This window comes from Mixophyes fleayi, chromosome 6 (genome assembly GCF_038048845.1).
Source record: "Mixophyes fleayi isolate aMixFle1 chromosome 6, aMixFle1.hap1, whole genome shotgun sequence".
NCBI lineage: Eukaryota > Metazoa > Chordata > Amphibia > Anura > Limnodynastidae > Mixophyes > Mixophyes fleayi.
This window is the reverse complement of record NC_134407.1, coordinates 105,025,564-105,043,776: the sequence shown is the minus strand read 5'-3', so window position 1 is coordinate 105,043,776 and position 18,213 is coordinate 105,025,564.

Below are 18,213 nucleotides of genomic sequence, written 5' to 3'. Positions count from 1 at the left end.
GTAATGCACCATCAAAGCGCCCCCATTTGCTTGTATTTTTTATATATCTATTATGCTTAACATGCACTTCCATGTAATTTAATAGTCAGATCACCATCTTTGCTTCTTACACAATAGATTGTCATTGCCAAAATTACAAAAGAGTGTAGGTTTGGTTAAGCAGTGGACTTTGGATCATTGCATACAGGATTTTTTTTTTTTTTTAACAAGGACAGTACAAACACATTGAGCCAAACTAAATTTCCCATAATCAGACAACAATTTTTTTCATAGTTGACAAATAGTCTGTAATAGATGATGCATTGTAAATTTGTACAGTTTTTTTCTGGTTATAGTTAAACATGAAACCTGGGGATTGTTTTATTTACTTTCTTTATTAATTAGTACCTTGTCATTATGTGAAAATAAATGACACACTGGGCAGGGGAGGGCTGACAAATTTTAGCCTGGGGCAAGACTTGACTCAGCAACATATTAGGAACATTTTAAAAGAATATAAATGCAGGTGGCCCAGTGACCTAGCCCAAGGTAGCCCACTATGGGACCGATCCGGATGGCAGATGCCCCCCTATCCACCGACCCAGCCTGTTAGAAACCAGTTTTGGTGGGTTTTTTTTTCACTCCTACGCTATTATTAACCTCAATAACATTCAATAACAATCATTTCCACTAATTTCCAGTCTATTCTGAACACCTCACAATATTGTTTTTAGGCCAAAAGGTTGCACCGAGGTAGCTTGAGCACATAATGGCAAAAAAAGATGTACAAGATGGAATTGTTCTGGGCCCTCCCTCCCACCCCTCGCGAGATTCGACGCAAAACTTGGACGACAGAGCCTCGTTTTCATTTTTTGCCCGCCGGAAATATCCGAACAGTGCTCGGATCCCGATCGGATCCGCACTGTTCGGGTGGGCTCGGATTAGCGGAATCCGAGCCCGCTCATCTCTAATATAAATATGTGGATCGGCCACCTTTTGATTATATATTCTGGACTTTGTATTACACCTTAACTTCTCGCTTAGGCTTAATCCAGACCAATATTAGCGGAACACTTTGCAATCCACCTAACATCGGACTACCTTGGAATGAAGTGATTAGCAGTATGAAGATCTATGAACCTTTGTTTTGCTAAGGAATCACGGATGTTATATACCGAGTTGCTGCATATTGTGATTGATGTCTCAGAGAGATACGATTGTTTTACTGAATGGTTGTAGCTTCCTATTGGCTGGATTTAACACGTGATCACGATTTGCGGATTGCAAATAGACACCAAAAAAAAGCAGCACAATGCTAATGTACTCAAACTGGTGAAAAATTATTCAGCTGGAACTTAACATTTTAAAACAGAGAAGCATTGTTAATGTGGTACATTATTATGGTACAAGTGTATGAATATACAATTTGCAACAAATAAAATATTGAACATTCACACTACTATGCAGTGTATGACAAATATAAAAGATATCTCTTAAGAATAGGACTCAATAGATTCTCTCACAATCTTACAAAAACGTGACTGACTCTACCCACAACTCCTCATATAAACCACTATAATTTCCCACAATGTAATGTCTGCTAGTAGCACAGGGAGACCTGATGTGTACACGGTCGTATATGTTTGTTCTGGGCATGCGCAGAGTGATTTTGCGTATGATATGCTCAAAATCAGCAGATAAATGCCTTGATGAATCAGGCCCAGTGTCAGGGGCAGGCTGGGTCGGTGGATAGGGGGGCATCTGCCATCCGGATCGGTCCCATAGTGGGCTACCTTGGGCTAGGTCACTGGGCCACCTGCATTTATATTCTTTTAAAATGTTCCTAATATGTTGCTGAGTCAAGTCTTGCCCCAGGCTAAAATTTGCCAGCCCTCCCCTGCCCAGTGTGTCATTTATTTTCCGCTATTATTAACCTCAATAACATTCAATAACAATCATTTCCACTAATTTCCAGTCTATTCTGAACACCTCACAATATTGTTTTTAGGCCAAAAGGTTGCACCGAGGTAGCTTGAGCACATAATGCCAAAAAAAGAGGTACAAGATGGAATTGTTCTGGGCCCTCCCTCCTACCCCTCGCGAGATTCGACGCGAGACTTGGACGACAGAGCCTCGTTTTCAATTGTTTGCCGGAAATATCCGAACAGTGCTCGGATCCCGTTCGGATCTGCACTGTTCAGGGGGGCTCGGATTAGCGGAATCCGAGCCCGCTCATCTCTACTCTATACAGAAAATTGATCTCAACATATAGTCTGAGACCTGGTTAATCAGACAATAAACAAATAAAACCTAAAGTAATACTGTAAGTGTACTCGGACAGATGTAAACAATGCAATATAAATAAAACACAATGTCACTAGATGTTATTGAGCTCCATAAATGAACTCCATAAATGTCCAGGGTATATGTGACCTTTCTCTCCAGATTTCTGACCGGGCTTTTCACTTTCCTTTCCTTAATGATTCAGGCCCTTAGAGGCAAATTTGTGATTTTTGTCAGTAACAGTCCCACCATATCATATTGGCATATTCCATAAGTATATTTGGGATGTTTTTTATGTCATGACTAATTTCTTTCTCTTTGTTTTTCTTGTCACCCTTTATAGGTGATAACGCATACTTGGTCCGCCCTTGGCTCCACACTTCTATTTTGAGCCCACACACAGAGCAGGAAGTCACGTACAACTCAGGACATACGACCACCAGATAGGTCATATAGAAGGTTTTTGGGCTTTTAAAAGCCCGATTTAGGTGCTTTGACTGGTCTGGTGGCACAGTGATATATGCGCTGAGGAAAGTATGCAACATCATTGCTCTGTGTGTGGTGTACCACACCATCGCCCTTAGGAGTGGAGTTCCAGGAGTGCAGGCTTTTAGTGAGGAGGAGATAGACGACAACCCCGGCCTCATAAAATGGGGGAGGCAGCCCGCTGCAGGCAGTATGTGCTCTCCACCTACTTTTAAAGTAAATAATTGTTACAATCTGGTATAAATGTCAATTTAAAGTCTATTAGATATTATTATTATTATTATTATTAATATTATTATATATATTATCTATATTTATTTATAGGGTGCCACAAGGTTTTCCTACAGAACACAGACAGTGGACCATAAAGGGTAGAACCATACAGAACAATAAAAAAGAAATACTAGTACTTCAAAGCTCCAAACATAGCTTACACATTCAAGATGGAGCAGAAGAATAGGTAGAGAGACAGGAGGGAAGAGTACCCTGTTTGTGAGAGTTTACATCCTAAAGGGAGGGCAAACAGACAGGAGACACAATAAGCAGTCAGAGGAGATCAACTGCAAGAGAAGTGAGTGGCGGGACAGAGCAAAAAAAAGGGGTGAGGAAGTCAGGCATGAAGACCAGGTTAGGTGGATGGCTGATAGGCTTTGAGGAAGAGGTGAGTTTTAAGTGCCCATTTGAAGGTGCACAAGTTAAAGGACAGTCGGATGGAGCGTGGAAGGCCGTTTCAGTGGAGGGGGTCAGCCCGGGAGAAATATTGGATTCTGTAGTGGGATCAGAGAGGAGGAGAGGCGATGGTCATTCGCCTAATGCAGGGACCAAGATGGGGTGTGAGTAGAGAGGAGGTTGGAGATGTAAGGGGAAGTGGAGAGGTGAAATGCCTTGGAGGTGAGGGTGAGGAGTTTCTGTTGGGGAAAGGAAGCCAGTGAGGACAGAGAGGGGAGGCTGAAGAGGAGTGACGGGACAGGATGATGAGTCTCGCAGTAGCGTTATGTATAGACCTGTGGGGACAAGGTGGGAGAGGGGGCGACCAGTGAGTTTACAGTTATCAAGACGGGAAAGGATGAGTACATGGATAAAGATTTTAGTGGCATCCTGAGATAAGAAGGGCTGGATGCGGGCGATATTGCGGAGTTGGAAGCGACAGAATTGGGTGAGAGATTCAATGTGGGGGGCAAAGAAGAGGGGGGAGTCAAGGGTGACACCCAGGCAGCAGAGTTGGGGAACAGATGAGATGGTGGTATTGTTAACAGTGATAAAGAGATCAAGATTGTAAGAAGATCTAGATGCAGGGAAGGCAATGAGCTACGAGATAAAAAAAAACAGACTTGGTTTTGTGCATAATAAAACAAGTATATTAAAAATAAGAACAAACAAAGATCCCAAACAACACATCATCCATAAAAAAATAAATGGAAAATTACAGTAATTTTCTAAGCTGTTTGGTCTGTGGCTGTGTTGCCACAGACAGTGACGGAGGGTGTGCATAAGTGGCTGAAAGCTAGGCAGAAGTGGCTGGAGGGTGTGCAGAAGTAGCTAGGTGGTGGGCAGAAGTGGCTGGGGGAAATATGTGTCTGGTGAGATGCAATGTGTGCATTCCACCATAGTGGGCTGGGGGGAGACAAAGTGGGCTGGGGGGAGGCAGAGTGGACTGGGGGTTAGGTAGAGTGGGCTAAGAGGAAGCACAAGTGGGTTAGAGGGACAGCCAGAGGGGGCTTGGGGGATGCAGAGTTGGCTGGGGGGTAGCCAGAGGGAGCTGGGAGGCGAAATGGTGGAGAAAATGAGAAAATTATGCATTTATGTTGTAGAGGGTTGAGTGGCAGCAGTTGAACAGTGGGGACTATAGCCAGGGAAAAATGGTGCTTGATGGAGGGACAGAGGGTCTGGTGTGGGTATGTTAGGATGGACAGGGGTGAATAATTGGGATAATGGGGAAGGAGTGGAAAATTTAGACATTTGGCTAGGAAGGTTGGAAGTTACATAGTGGGAAGGTCACTGATATGTGAAAATAATTTGCAGATGTCTGTGAGCATGGAATTCAGTGTTGTGAGGGAAGTGTCAAACCTGTAATACATAAGGGTGAGGGTAGTGCTGAAAGTCTGGGTAGGTATTGTTTTTAAGGCGAGTGTTGGAGTGTTGAAAGTTGTGATATAATTGAAGGAGTGTGCTCCCTCCCTCTGACCCTCCTCCACATTACGAACCTCCTCCATCAGTTCCTTCTTGATGTCAATATCCCCCTCATCACCTGTAAAAAGAGACAAAAGACAAATATATGGTTATTCACAAACATAGAAAATTTGCAATATATTAAACAAAGTATATTGTTTGCATCCTAGTTAGCTGTTTACCAAGTTTGAAAGATTACCTCCTATTTTGGAGGCCAAAAGTAAACGTCACCATATCAGCCAGCATATATGATGGGTGGACTATTAGCTATGCATCATTTGAATACTAATATATGAATTTGAAAGTAACTATTCCTTTTTCTTAAACACTGTGGACTGCATGTACATTAAGATGACTATGTTGCAGGAGAATTGGCAAGGATTTGTAATGTATATTACAATTTTACCAATAAGCCAGATAATGTTGGGGGGGGAGGACGAGGCTGTTTTGTTAAAGCAAAAACATGCAGTTCTGTGAAACAATGTATAAATTTTGTACTTATGGGAGTTAGAGGTTGTACTAGTGGTGAGTTGCATCCACTATCAATAAGGCCTACCCCTTGCACCATCTGCCAATTGATGCAGGCCAATGCCATGGTCTCCAGGGGAATGAGTTGTAAGTGTGCTGAAGGCCCACCGCCTGTCATCTGTGTATGTTTGCGCTGGTCCCTCAACTTATCTTCCAGACAACGCTTAAAATCTTTCCAGCTGTGTGAATTGAGAAAAGATAATAATGGTTTAAATTAGGCAAATGGCTAATATTTGCTTCAAATTGTTGAAGTTATATATACAATAAATACAATTGAGCTTGGACTTTCTGACAAACATTAAACAAAAGGCCATGTACAATTTTCAAAGAAGAATTTCCCACAAGTAAATAAAAGCCTTCCTCCAAACCAAAAATCTATTCTAGCTCATAGAATTTTTAAAATTATAAACTGACCTGTACTAGGGTTGGAGGTCAGTATATGAATTAGTGGACCTCCCAAAAAAATTACCGTTTTTTCACCTCAGTCACCATGCAATGAATTGGAGCCATGGCATTGACCTGCACAGTAATGTCATCCCATATCTGGGCTTTGGCTGGGCTGGAGAGCTGCCGGGTAATGGAGTAAAGCTTCTCCAAAATCAGCTCTACCAGAATCTATTTTTCTTGAGGACTATAATTGGGCTGCCTCCACTTTGAGGCTGCAGTCGGGGAGCCCAAGGCCTGACTGGGGCCTGCCTGCTCTCCTGATGAGACATTTTTTAGTCTAAAGAGAAATAAAAGACAGTCATTAGAAATACTAAAATGCCCTGTAAGGGTCAGACATAGGTGATTGTACTCACTAAGAAGAAGTAACGGCAAGGTGAAGTTTTTAAGGTGGAGGCTTTCCAAGTAAATACTTTTTTGAGTATTCTAAAGAGAAGAAAAAGGACAGTCATTACAGTCAAAAACTTTGTGTGATTTGTGTGATTTGGTGTAGGTACATTCATCTGTGATTGTCAGTGTATGATTAGCAAGGTATCGGCAAGCCCCCAATTGCCAGTATACGGTTGATGAAAGAACAGTTGACAGAGGAGGCAGACATCTCACGGTAATTAAGAGATCTGCAAGTGACTTGCTTATGTCCATATGTGCACTGAGAACAAATCACTGCGCGGAATACTGAGAAGTCATTCACTTGCAAATATGAAGTCTGCTACATACGCCCGTGCAGAGTTCAAAGTGCTCACTGCAGCAATGGATGACCTGTACAGGCCCAGAGAGACAAGCTAAGAGCATATAGAGCCATCCTCAGCCAAATGAACCGCAGGCACACTGTGGACCAATTGCAAAGGCAAAAGGCAACCATGGCTCCTGGAGGATTTAAGAGCTGAGACTCGGAGAAGTGAGTTTTCTATTAATCGCAATTAACAAGTTAGCTAACTGTTAGATTTGGCTCATTACGATGCAATATGGCTGGTAATAGCCCTCATTTAACAAAGTACAAGGCTTTATACAAATATCGTATGTAATATGTCTGCCTCACCTGTCACTTATTCTGTCATCAATCATATTCTGTAATAGTGAAGTTTCAGATTCACTATGCGATTGATAGTACCCGTCCAGGTCAAGTCCTTCTTTAAGTGGTGAATTGGTGTGTTTTTTAAGCCACTCAATTGTCTATCTGTGGAAATAGATATTTCACATTGTAACCTAACATTATCTGGTTGTCTCTATGAAAGTGTGAAACAGAGATAACATTTTGAAAACAGCTAATGTCATATTTAATCCAACAGACTAAAAATATTAGTTGGTGAGTGCTCTTCTAAATAATTTGTACAATGCTGCTCCTTATTCAATATGACAATAAGTAGGTTTAAGGTGTAAAACTTGATATACAATCACTATAAAACTACTTAAATGTCTGCTAATTGCTAACCACATATATGATATGTTGTATTTAGGGACAAACCGATTGCTGGTGATGTGATAATTTTTAATATGCATACTGCTAATGTAAATAACTGGCTAATAAAAACTTAGTCAAGGCATCAGTATGTAGACCTAGAATCAGTCCTCAAAAAATGAAATCAAATAACATGTACAATGATTGGTTATAAACATTAAATGTTAGTGCTCTTGTAAATTGAACATTCCCTATTAGATTATCTAACTAGATGTCTTACCCTGTCACATCCTGATAGAACTTGCATGAAGTATCTCACTGAGCAGTTTCAGTGTCTTCCCTCAGCCATCTGCAGTCACAGTAGTGCTGGAACGCACTTGTGGAACGCAAAGTTCATGTATGGTGTTGGAAATGGGCCAAAAAGGCCGTTTCATCCAAAGAGAAAGTTTTTCCAAAACTTTATTGCAAACATTTGAATTAAAAGCAATTCCTGCAGTTTTAGAGTATGTATGGTATAAAAATCATAAAATTCTAATAAAGAGGTGATAAAAAAATAAAATATAGTATAAATGTATAAAAAAATTATAATATATAGAGCATAGTTGCCTACTGACTCCCGAATTTCTTGGAGTCCTCCCAGACTGCCGGGAAAGCAAGCAATTCTCCCAGCTCTGTGAATTAAACGGAGGGGACAGGGCTTAGTGACGCCGTGCACGTGTCATCGTGGCCCCAACCCCCTGTTTTTAATTGGTCCAAAATAGTGGTGACCATTTTGGGGGCGGGGCGAATGATCCAATTTTTTTTGAGCCCTGCCCCCACACACCCACCTGCCCCCCGGACCTCCCTTTCCTACTGATGTGTTATCTAACGATATTACTAACGGCTGAAGGTCCGATCGCTCGGGCGATTCGTGCGTACACACTGACACGATTTACCTTCAGATCTGTGCTCTTCATCTGGTCCTCTAGTAGTTAAGAGAATGACAGCACAATAGACACTCATTTTTGTCACACTGATTAAAACTACCTTGTTATAGCTATCCACATTTCCTTATGGATTTCGTTAGCTTCTGTGACTCTGAAACGAAATATTCAGTCTCATAACGAGCAACCTAAGTATTCCATCTACAGCACTCTTTACAATTAAGCCACCAGGACATGCTTATTGCTGGCATCGGCTGAAAAGATCATGACTCTATGGGCATGACTCTCTGTGGAGATCGTGATCGTGAGTGCATACACACTACATGATTGGAAGGTGATTGGAACAAGATTATTAAACAGTATGACCAACCAAATGAAACGACAATCAGCACTTTGGATTGATTGTCGTTCATTGTTTGAGTATGCACACTAATGCGATACATGGCCGAGCTTTTGTTTATCGGGTGATTTGCCCGATAATCGTCTGAAAAATCTCCAGTGTGGCTTCAGGTTCCAGTTGTTCCTGCACTGTTCCTAATTACCCTACATTTGCAAAGTGATCATCTTTTCTGAAGATCCTACATTACCAACTGAACTTCACTTTGCAAGTATTCTGCATTTAAAGTGCACATCTCTTTTCAATTGCCTGCAATTGCAAGTGCATATCTTCCTTCAAGTATTATACATTATCCAGAGTTCATCTTTCTGCAAGTACTCTGCATTTCCAAGCTGCTCATCTTCCTGCAATATTCTGCATTCAGCAAAAGTGCTTTTCTTAGTAAGAACTCTGCATTATTTAGTGTCTATTTTGCAGTTTTAGTGGCTTTACCAGTGTCGTGAACAAAGAGAACTTACAGTTCTTTATAAGGGAAAAATCATAACTGCAGTGTAAATACCGTATTTTTCGCTCCATAAGACGCACCTGACCATAAGACGCACCTAGTTTTTAGAGGAGGAAAACAGGAAAAAAAATATTCTGATAAGATTGTACGGGCTGCACCGTGGACAGGGGTAACCAGTCCCCTAGTTAAAGTGCAGAAGGAGTGGTCCACAGGCGCTCAAGTACAGAGGAGTATACTCAAATGTGGTATGAGATAGCTGTTGTGGTGGGTATTAAGTGTATAATGAAAGAAATAATGGAATAAATGTAGAAAAATACAATATAGCAATAGAACAATATAGCAATATAGCAATGGTGGTATATAGTGACAATATGTTAAGTGGGCAATTGTGGCATAAGTTCTTGACAATTGCAATAGGGTGTCACTGGTAACTGCAAAATCTGATGTTAGCCAAGAATGGCTGTGTAGCTTCTGCTACCTCTGTGTGTCTGTGTAGTTGCAATTACCTTATTTGTAGTAGAGAGTGCGATTTGTAGCTGGTTCTGTGTTGAAGTCTGCTGGTGCCTGGATATGTAGTGTCCCGATTGGCGCCTATAGTTGCTTGAAGCGGGTAGCTGGTGTGGGAGGTGGGAATTCATGAAGCGGCTGCAAGTGGATGGAAGCGCTGTGGAGAGTGAGCTCTGTGTGTTCCGCGGCTTCCTCGGGTGTCTATGTGCAGCTGTGAACCGCAATTCCCACTCCTTCTTAAGTAAAATACTTACAGTTCAGTTGTCCACTTATTTCAGTCTCAGCGTCCGGAGCTCCACTTGTAGTGAGGTGCGCACCTCTCAGCTGTCCGGGTAGCTACAATGTAGCTGAAGAACAGTTCCGCTCTGGTAAGTAGATAAGTTTTAGGACTACTTTTTGCAGTATTCGCTCCATAAGACGCACACACTTTTTCCCCCACTTTTTTTGGGGGGAAAAAGTGCGTCTTATGGAGTGAAAAATACGGTATGTTATATCAAATTAATCCATTGATAAGTTTAGCTAAAGTGCAAAATGTGAAGACAGAAAGTCTGTTGTATGCGTGTATTTGATGGCTCTGCACATCCCAGTGTGAGAAGATACCATGTCACCTGTAGCAGCTTCAAAGGGCTCTTGCTGTGAGATATATTCTGACACAAGTTAGTTTTTGGACTCTTTAATAGACTTTGTGGGGCTGGTCACAGGTGGACATCCTTGCAGTCCAAGACAGCATTTTGAAGGCCTATACAGGTATATAAAAATATGAGCTTCAAAGAAAAATGTCTTCATAGTTCATATTTTGGGAAATCCGAGTGCGACTCTATACTGAAGAGCAGAAATCACAACGGGTTGTGAATGACAGGTACGGGTGGTATCTGGGAACAGCTAAAATCACATATCTTTGGAAAAGGTATGTCACATTGTCATAATTTCATCATGTTTGGTATCAAAAGATGGACAGAGTCATAAGGGATTTATTAATAATAAAATTGTATCTGTGTGACACTCCACAGCAAAGTTAGGTCACATAGTAGAATTGGTTAGTAATTCAGGCAACATGCAAATGGTGATTGAAAAAAGTGTCACAGGCCACAACCCCCCGGGGGTAGAAAGAGGTGTGGAAGTGTCTTTCAGAAGCTGAGACCAGTTACAGCAAGGGGTCAGACTTTTGGGGAAATCAATTCACATTGATAAGCTGTCAATCTTCCTAGCCAATTTCCCATGGAACAGATTATGCAACTCAAGTAAGTGCTATTCTGAATGTAACCCCTTTTATTTTAAACTGTTTTTGCTTGTGTATGTTATCTCGATCTATTAATTGTTTATTAATTATTTTTTATATCTGTATGCCCTGTACTTTTGTATATTAAATCTGTAATTTAATATGATACTATAACGAATCCATTAGCCTGTTAAGAAGAAATAGGTCGACCAAGTAACTCTTTGAATGCCAGTGTATGATTTGTTGATATATTTGATTAACAAGCTTAGTGTGTGCTTGCATTTACATTTATGTAACAGTCTGGAGGTGTGAAGAGTTAACACTTTGTTCGCTGCTGTGGATCTTGCTAGTCTATGAGTAGCTAGAAGCCTTGTGTGCCAGTGTGGGACAGTATATTGGGGTCCTATTGCCCGTATTCAATAGGTGGTGGCAAACCTGAAGTGTGTGAGGTGTGAGCGCTGTTTGGGGGTGATTCAGTAGGTCTATAGCCTGTGTGATAGATAAAGAGAGACCGCGGGCTGGAATTGTGTGACCTCATACAGCAAACACCCACCCCCAAAGTCATGACAGCTGGGAGAGTGTTTGTGACAACCAGTATCATCAGTTCTGTTGCTACAGCTGGTTCTGAGTCTCTAGGGCTTATTTCCAATTCTGTGTATCTGTCTGGGGGTTCCAGGTCCGTGGCCACCACGCAGTCCTGAGTTTGCCATTCTGTGTCACTGTTCTGAGTTCCTAGTCCTTGTCTCCAGTTCCAGTTTGTTCTGTTCTGAGATTCTGTGTGTTTTCTATCGGAGTTCTTATTAATGGGTTTCAGTCCCGTGTGCCTGGATTCTAATTCAGTACTCAGGCACAGAATCCATTCCTAAGACTCCTATACTGCTTGTGCTACTCTGAGTACTCTAGATGAGCAAAGAGATCATCAAAGCCTCCAGGTTCTGTTTCAGTTCTGCTTCAGCTAGGCCCAAGGGTCCCAAATCGGATCGAGAAATACGACCATGACACCAAGTTGACAATCCCCCATCCTTACCTTATCTTTTTTTTTAAAAAAAAAAAAATATATAACAATATTAAAAAAAAAGGTTGAACTAATTAAAACATTTTATAGTAGTTGAGTTTTGTTTTGCTTTTTGTTTCCTGATTGTTTATCTAGTTAAAAAAAAAAATTTGTTCCAAACACTGGTGTGTGTGTATTTTTAAAATAAAAATAAAATGTGTGTTTATAAACTTTTGTACCATAATGAAGGGACATTTTGAACACAAACCAATATCTAATATACATTTGTCCTTTTCTACTGAATATATATTTTACATCATCTCTTATTACTGTAATGAATGAGGTAATTATATCCTTTTCACACACATTATTATGGGCTCAAAGCCCATAAATCATTACATTTTTACAGGCAAATAAAAAAAAAGTGGCCCCTCAAAACAACTAAATCAACTGTAGTGCTGCAGGAATAGCAAAAAATGATGGGACAAACAGAGTGTTTTGAACCCAATTTCACTATTACCTGCACTAAACTTTGCCTCCTACAGCATAGGGTGCCATTGCCATAATGGCAACCAACCACAAGTAGTCAGCTCTGGGCTGCATTCCCTAGGAAGATATAACCCTCCACCCTCCCCCTCTCCCCAGGGTAACCCGCCCCTGTAATTAAAGCACCATGGCCCTTCCCACACCCCTGAGTGGAATGTGTGGGGTAATAATAATAATAATAATAATAATAATAATGCATGTAAGTATTTTGTCCCTGATGCTTTATAGGTTACAGAATGGCCAGTCTGCCATTAAGTAGCGCTAGTACTACAAGAACAAGCATAATCCATGGTCTTTTTGGCCATGCTGTGATTTGGTAGTGTCCCAAAGAATCATGCAAATAAAACACAGACACAAGTGTAGGCATACTTTTTAATGCCATAAATTAAACACCCCCCCCCCCAATAACCATGTTTATTGGTCACCTACTTAAAGGGTCTTTCATCTGTAATACATTGTACTGTATGATTGAAATAAAACAAAAACCCTGATAGATGATGCAAAATCAGCTCCTAAGAACTCCCCTGCAAAGTAAACTCAAGCATACCTATGTATAACAATTCTAAAATACGTGCGCTTTATAGCTGCAAGCGGTACACTTTGAATGGGTGCTCTAAATCTTTTGACTGGTGTATATCACTGGTAAGTTTAAACAAGGGGAAAATCTCTTTAACTGAGGCAGTGGTTTAATTAGCAACTAAGAGCTACCACTCAAATATTAGCAGCATCTACAGATGTAGTCGTGTACTATAGAAGCTATACAGCATATTTAATATTCATAATCTACAGCAGTAGAAATTTGTATTTACCAAGCAAAGTAGAGGAGTCTGCTAGTGTTCCAAGTGTGACATTCACTAATTATAGGGGTTATGGCATTATCTGAATAAAGTTGAATCTCAGAATAGATAATCACTAATTAGTCTGTGGACAGTAGAATATCAATACGGGGAATATATGACTCACAAATATATAAACTGAGTGAGTGATTTTTATCTTCACATAATCATTAAGATATAGGAATTGTACTGATATGAGAACAATTCAGTAAGATTTTCTCTGAAAACTAATAATAAAAACAACAGTTAAGTGAAACATTGTTTAATTACAGCATACATAATAGCAAACAAAGAAAAAGGATCTTTACCAGTAGAACAGCGTTGGAGTCATCAGTTCGATTCCCGACCATGGCCTTATCTGTGAGGAGTTTGTATGTCCTTCCCATGTTTGTGTGGGTTCCTCCGGGAGCTCCGGTTTTCTTCCACACTCCAAAAACATAGCAGTAGGTTAATTTGGCTGCTAACAAATTGACCTTAGTCTATGTGTGTTAGGGAATTTAGACAGGAAGCTCCAATGACTGATCTAAAAAACAAAATATTCCCTGTGCAGTGCTGCAGAATTGGTGGCGCTATATAAATAACATGGTGGTGATGATGACTAGAAACATTGGGCCTGAGTCATTAAGGAATGTATCTGCCAATTTTGTGCGTATCATCTTCAAAATAACTCTGTGCATGCTCAGAAGAAGACAATACGCAACAGAACGTAGCCATGTACAAGTCATCTTCATGACACTTACTACAGCCTATGATTTCGGGGAGGAAACGGGGTGCGGAATGGATGGATGCACGCAGGCAATGTACAGTAAGGGCATTCTTGTGCAGCCACGTCCAAGTCAAACTGGGATGCACACAGTAGTAGGCTAATTTTCTGCTGTATCACTTGCTCCAACTACAGATCTAGGGGTATATTTACTAAACCGCGGGTTTTAAAAAGTGGGGATGTTGCCCATAGCAGCTAATCAGATTCTAGCTATCATTTATTAAGTGCAGTCTACAAAATGACAGCTAGAATCTGATTGGTTGCTATAGGCAACATCTCTAAGTTTTTAAATCCACAGTTTAGTAAATAGACCCCCTAGTCTAAGTCCTTGTCCAAGTTATGGCAGTAACATATGCATGCATGCATGCATATGCATGTGTATGCAATCAGGAGCATTTGTAAATATGCCTGTTATGTACTGTAGAAATGAAGTGGACCCTAATAAAAGTTATTCAAGAAAAGAAAGAAAATCCATGTAGAATCATAAATGACTATAATATTGACATGTAACATTAATTGAATATATATTTTTTTCTATGCATTGTTTAACCATGTTGCATTGTAGGGGGAGTTCATTTCAAAATGTGGGGACAGATTATATAGTTGGGATAGGGCATGTCCTAGATCAACTTTAAATTGCAGTGTAAAAATAAAGCTATCAAATATTTGTGTGCTAGATGAGCAAACAGCCAGTACAGCATCGGACTGGCCCAGCGGGCTACCGGTAAAATCACCGGTAGGTCCGGCTGCCTTGTGGCTACACCCCTTTTAGACATGGGTGGAGCTTACCTGGAAGCCCGTTGTCCTCACCAGGGTGCCCGCAGTCCTCTCCGGCATCCCTGCTGCTGCAGATGACAGCCAGTCATCTTTCAAATGTGATCGCAGCTGCGATCATGTGACCTGCCCCCTCCCCCTGTCAGCTGATGTTCCCGGCGCCACTGAAGGGAGAAAGAGCAGAGAGGCTGCAGCAAGCAACATATGGGTAAGTAGACTTTAACCACTTGTTTATGCTATCACTATATATATATATATATTATATATATGTGTGTGTGAATTGAGAGCACTATTGCATAACATATGTGAATTGGGGGGTACTATTTGTCGAAGTCGTATAATTGAATGAACGAAAGTATATTGGATAATATTGTTTTGCCGTGCGATTGCGATCAGTACGCCACGTAACACGTCGCATGGTGCGATCGCACGGTAAAATGCGCACGCATGCACTCAAACACTTAGTTATTTATATAATTCATATTCATATTGGTTCCGTTATACAGTGATTTATGAGCAGATAGTATTTAGTTTATTATTAGTTTATATATTATGATTATATGTACACTTCAGTGTTATTTTAGGTTCAGGTTATAGGAAATGTGTCATGTCTGATATCATTTTAATCCCCTATTCATCAGCAGCTGTCCGATTCATTCGGTTAAGAGATTGCATATTGCATACTCTAGTTATTGATGTTAGGGAATAAACCTTTAATGATAAAATGCTAATGGTCTAGTTGAAACTGGAGTCTTGGCGGGAAGATTGGAGCACATCCCCTGGAGAGATGACCCCCACCTTTGGATTCTTTAGTTTGAACTAGCCTATGATCTGCAACCCCCTGGACCTTCCTGATAACTGGACCAATTGAGGCAAGCCACACCATCTCCATTGTTCTCACTGTAACACTGAGTTTATATAATATAGCTGTGCTCCTACTGTTTTTCAGTCATTCTCTGACCACAGTATTCAAGAGTGAACTTTTGTCCACTAGTACCCGTGGGAGCGCAGTGAAGCGCATGCGAACGCAGCGGTATGTATGTATCTTTTGGTATTGGCTGTACTATGCTGTATTATATTATAATCAAATATTGAACTGTTAACTTTTTACATCTTCTAAAATAAATTACTTTGTGTGTTGGAAACACAATACAATCGCTTGGGCAATGCTCATTTCAAAACGATAGAATTACTTTAATATATTGCAGGCATAATATGAATTGGGGACATCATTGCAGGCATAATATGAATTGGGGACACTATTGCGTGGCATAACATTGGGGCACTACTGTGTGGCATAACATTGTTTTGGGGGCACTACTGTGTGGCATAACATTGTTTTGGGGGTACTACTGTGTGGCATAACATTGTTTTGGGGGCGCTACTATGTGACATAGGGGGGCTGCCTATCTATACTAAATTATAGGGGGGCTGACTATACTAAACTATAGTGAGGGGACGCTGCCTATGCTAAACTATAGTGAGGGGGGGCAGCACAGAGAACACTAAGGGAGGGGTGATGGGACCTTTAATGGTGAGGTGGTTTGGGTCTTTAATTGAATGTGGGGCTGAGTGTGGGGAGGAGGGCTATCTATTAAATGTGAATATTATTTATTTAATGCTAGGAATGGTCGTGGGAAATGGATGTATTAAACATAAATGCTATTAATTTATTGCTGGGGTTGTTTGGAGGGAGGGTAATAGGTTTCTTTATTAAATGGGAATACTATTAATTTAATGTTGGTGTTGGTTGGAGGGAAATAGATCTATTTATCAAATATGAGCACTATTACTTTAACGTAAAGGCTGGAGAGAGGCCTAATTATTAAATGTGGGTGTTGTTGATTTAATGGCGGGGATGGTTGCCGTTTCTAAATGTACCCATTATTTTTTCCAAATAGGGCCCTCAACATTTGAGGATCCAGACAAGCCGCAACTAAAGAAACCAGCAGCCACAGGTGGTAAAAGTGACAACAACAGGTAGGACAGTTTGTCAAATGATCTAGTGTAGGCTTAGCTAACCTGTGGTACTCCAGGTGTTGTGAAACTACAAGTCCCAGCATACCCTTCCAGCAATAAGCTGCTATATATTGGTAAAGTATGTTGGGGCTTGTAGTTTCACAACACCTAGAGTGCCACAGGTTAGCCAAGCCTGGTCTAGTTGGGTAATCCTTATTTTTGGTGACTGTTCTGCCTAATTTAAGGGGCAGGTCAAGACTGTATATTCTTTATACACACACTGCATTCTTTATATACTACACTAAGGTACTAGCTGTCCTTCGTAGACTGACCACTCCCTCTCTAGTGTCTCATCCCGCCTCTATGATGGCTGACCAAACCCCCTCTTGTGGGCCCCTAGTGTTGCAGTCCCCCGGTGGGCGCTTCATGCCCCAGTCCGACACTGAGCCAGTATTTAACTTATGTGCACAATAATTAACTAATTTGCACCCCTTGCAATAAAACATGGTTTGTCCAGGTGCAAAATTCCTCCTTTTCTTTGCTTTTCTCCTAACTCAAAATCAGGCCCATACTCCTTTTATGTCTTACTTTCCTTGATGACTCAAGTATGTGTGCCTTAATGACTCAGGCCCATTGATTCCAGATCTTGACAACCAATAAGGTTTTTATCTCAACCTTTTTAATATCACTTTGTCATTATTTTCTAGTCACTTTCTATAGGGGGAATTCAATTGTCTGTGTTACTTGCAAAGTAACACGTCGTTAAAACTATTACCGTTATTATGGTAATTCTAAGCCAGATTTCAGCTCTGCGCGCTGAAATCCAGCAAGTAAATTACCGCATTAACTGTTTTTCCGCACACGATTACCATAATAACGGTAATCGTGCGCGGACCGCGGGATTTTCGGCGATCCCGCCGACAATTGAAAATGCCCCTATAACTTTAAACTTCAACATTTCACAAAGAATTTATAGTTTGGAATGTTTTAATAAATATGAACAAACTTTGATAAATTTGAAATCAATTGTTGTGAATCTAAAAGTGTACTCCCGATCAGAACCTTTTGGGGCATATTCAATTGTTTGAATATCCCGCCACGTTAAAGCTGGATTTTAGCACACCCAAAGATACAGTAATACAAACAATACTCGCCGCACAGACAAAATAAATGCAGTATACAGTACTTTGTACGCTACTCACCAGAGCACACAGCTGCTAGCCAACCAGCTGGTTGCTACAGCATCACAGGAGCCTCCGCTCTACTGTACCTCCTAACTCCGTGTGCTCAACTCACACAGGACCGCGCCTACACTCAAAAGGCTCTCACGCCTCTATCACACCACCACCAGGGCCTTCCGCCCTTCACACCATGGACCTCTCTGCCCAGCTACATACAGAGCCTTGTGCTCTGTTTACGGGCCTTAGCCCCCTCTCTAACTCAGGGCTCTGAGCCCACTAACTAGGGCCTTGTGCCCTGCTACCTAGGGGCACTAGCCCCTACCTACTCAGGCCTTGTGGCCTCCCTATCTAGCTACTAAGGGCCTTGTGCCCTTTTCAGCC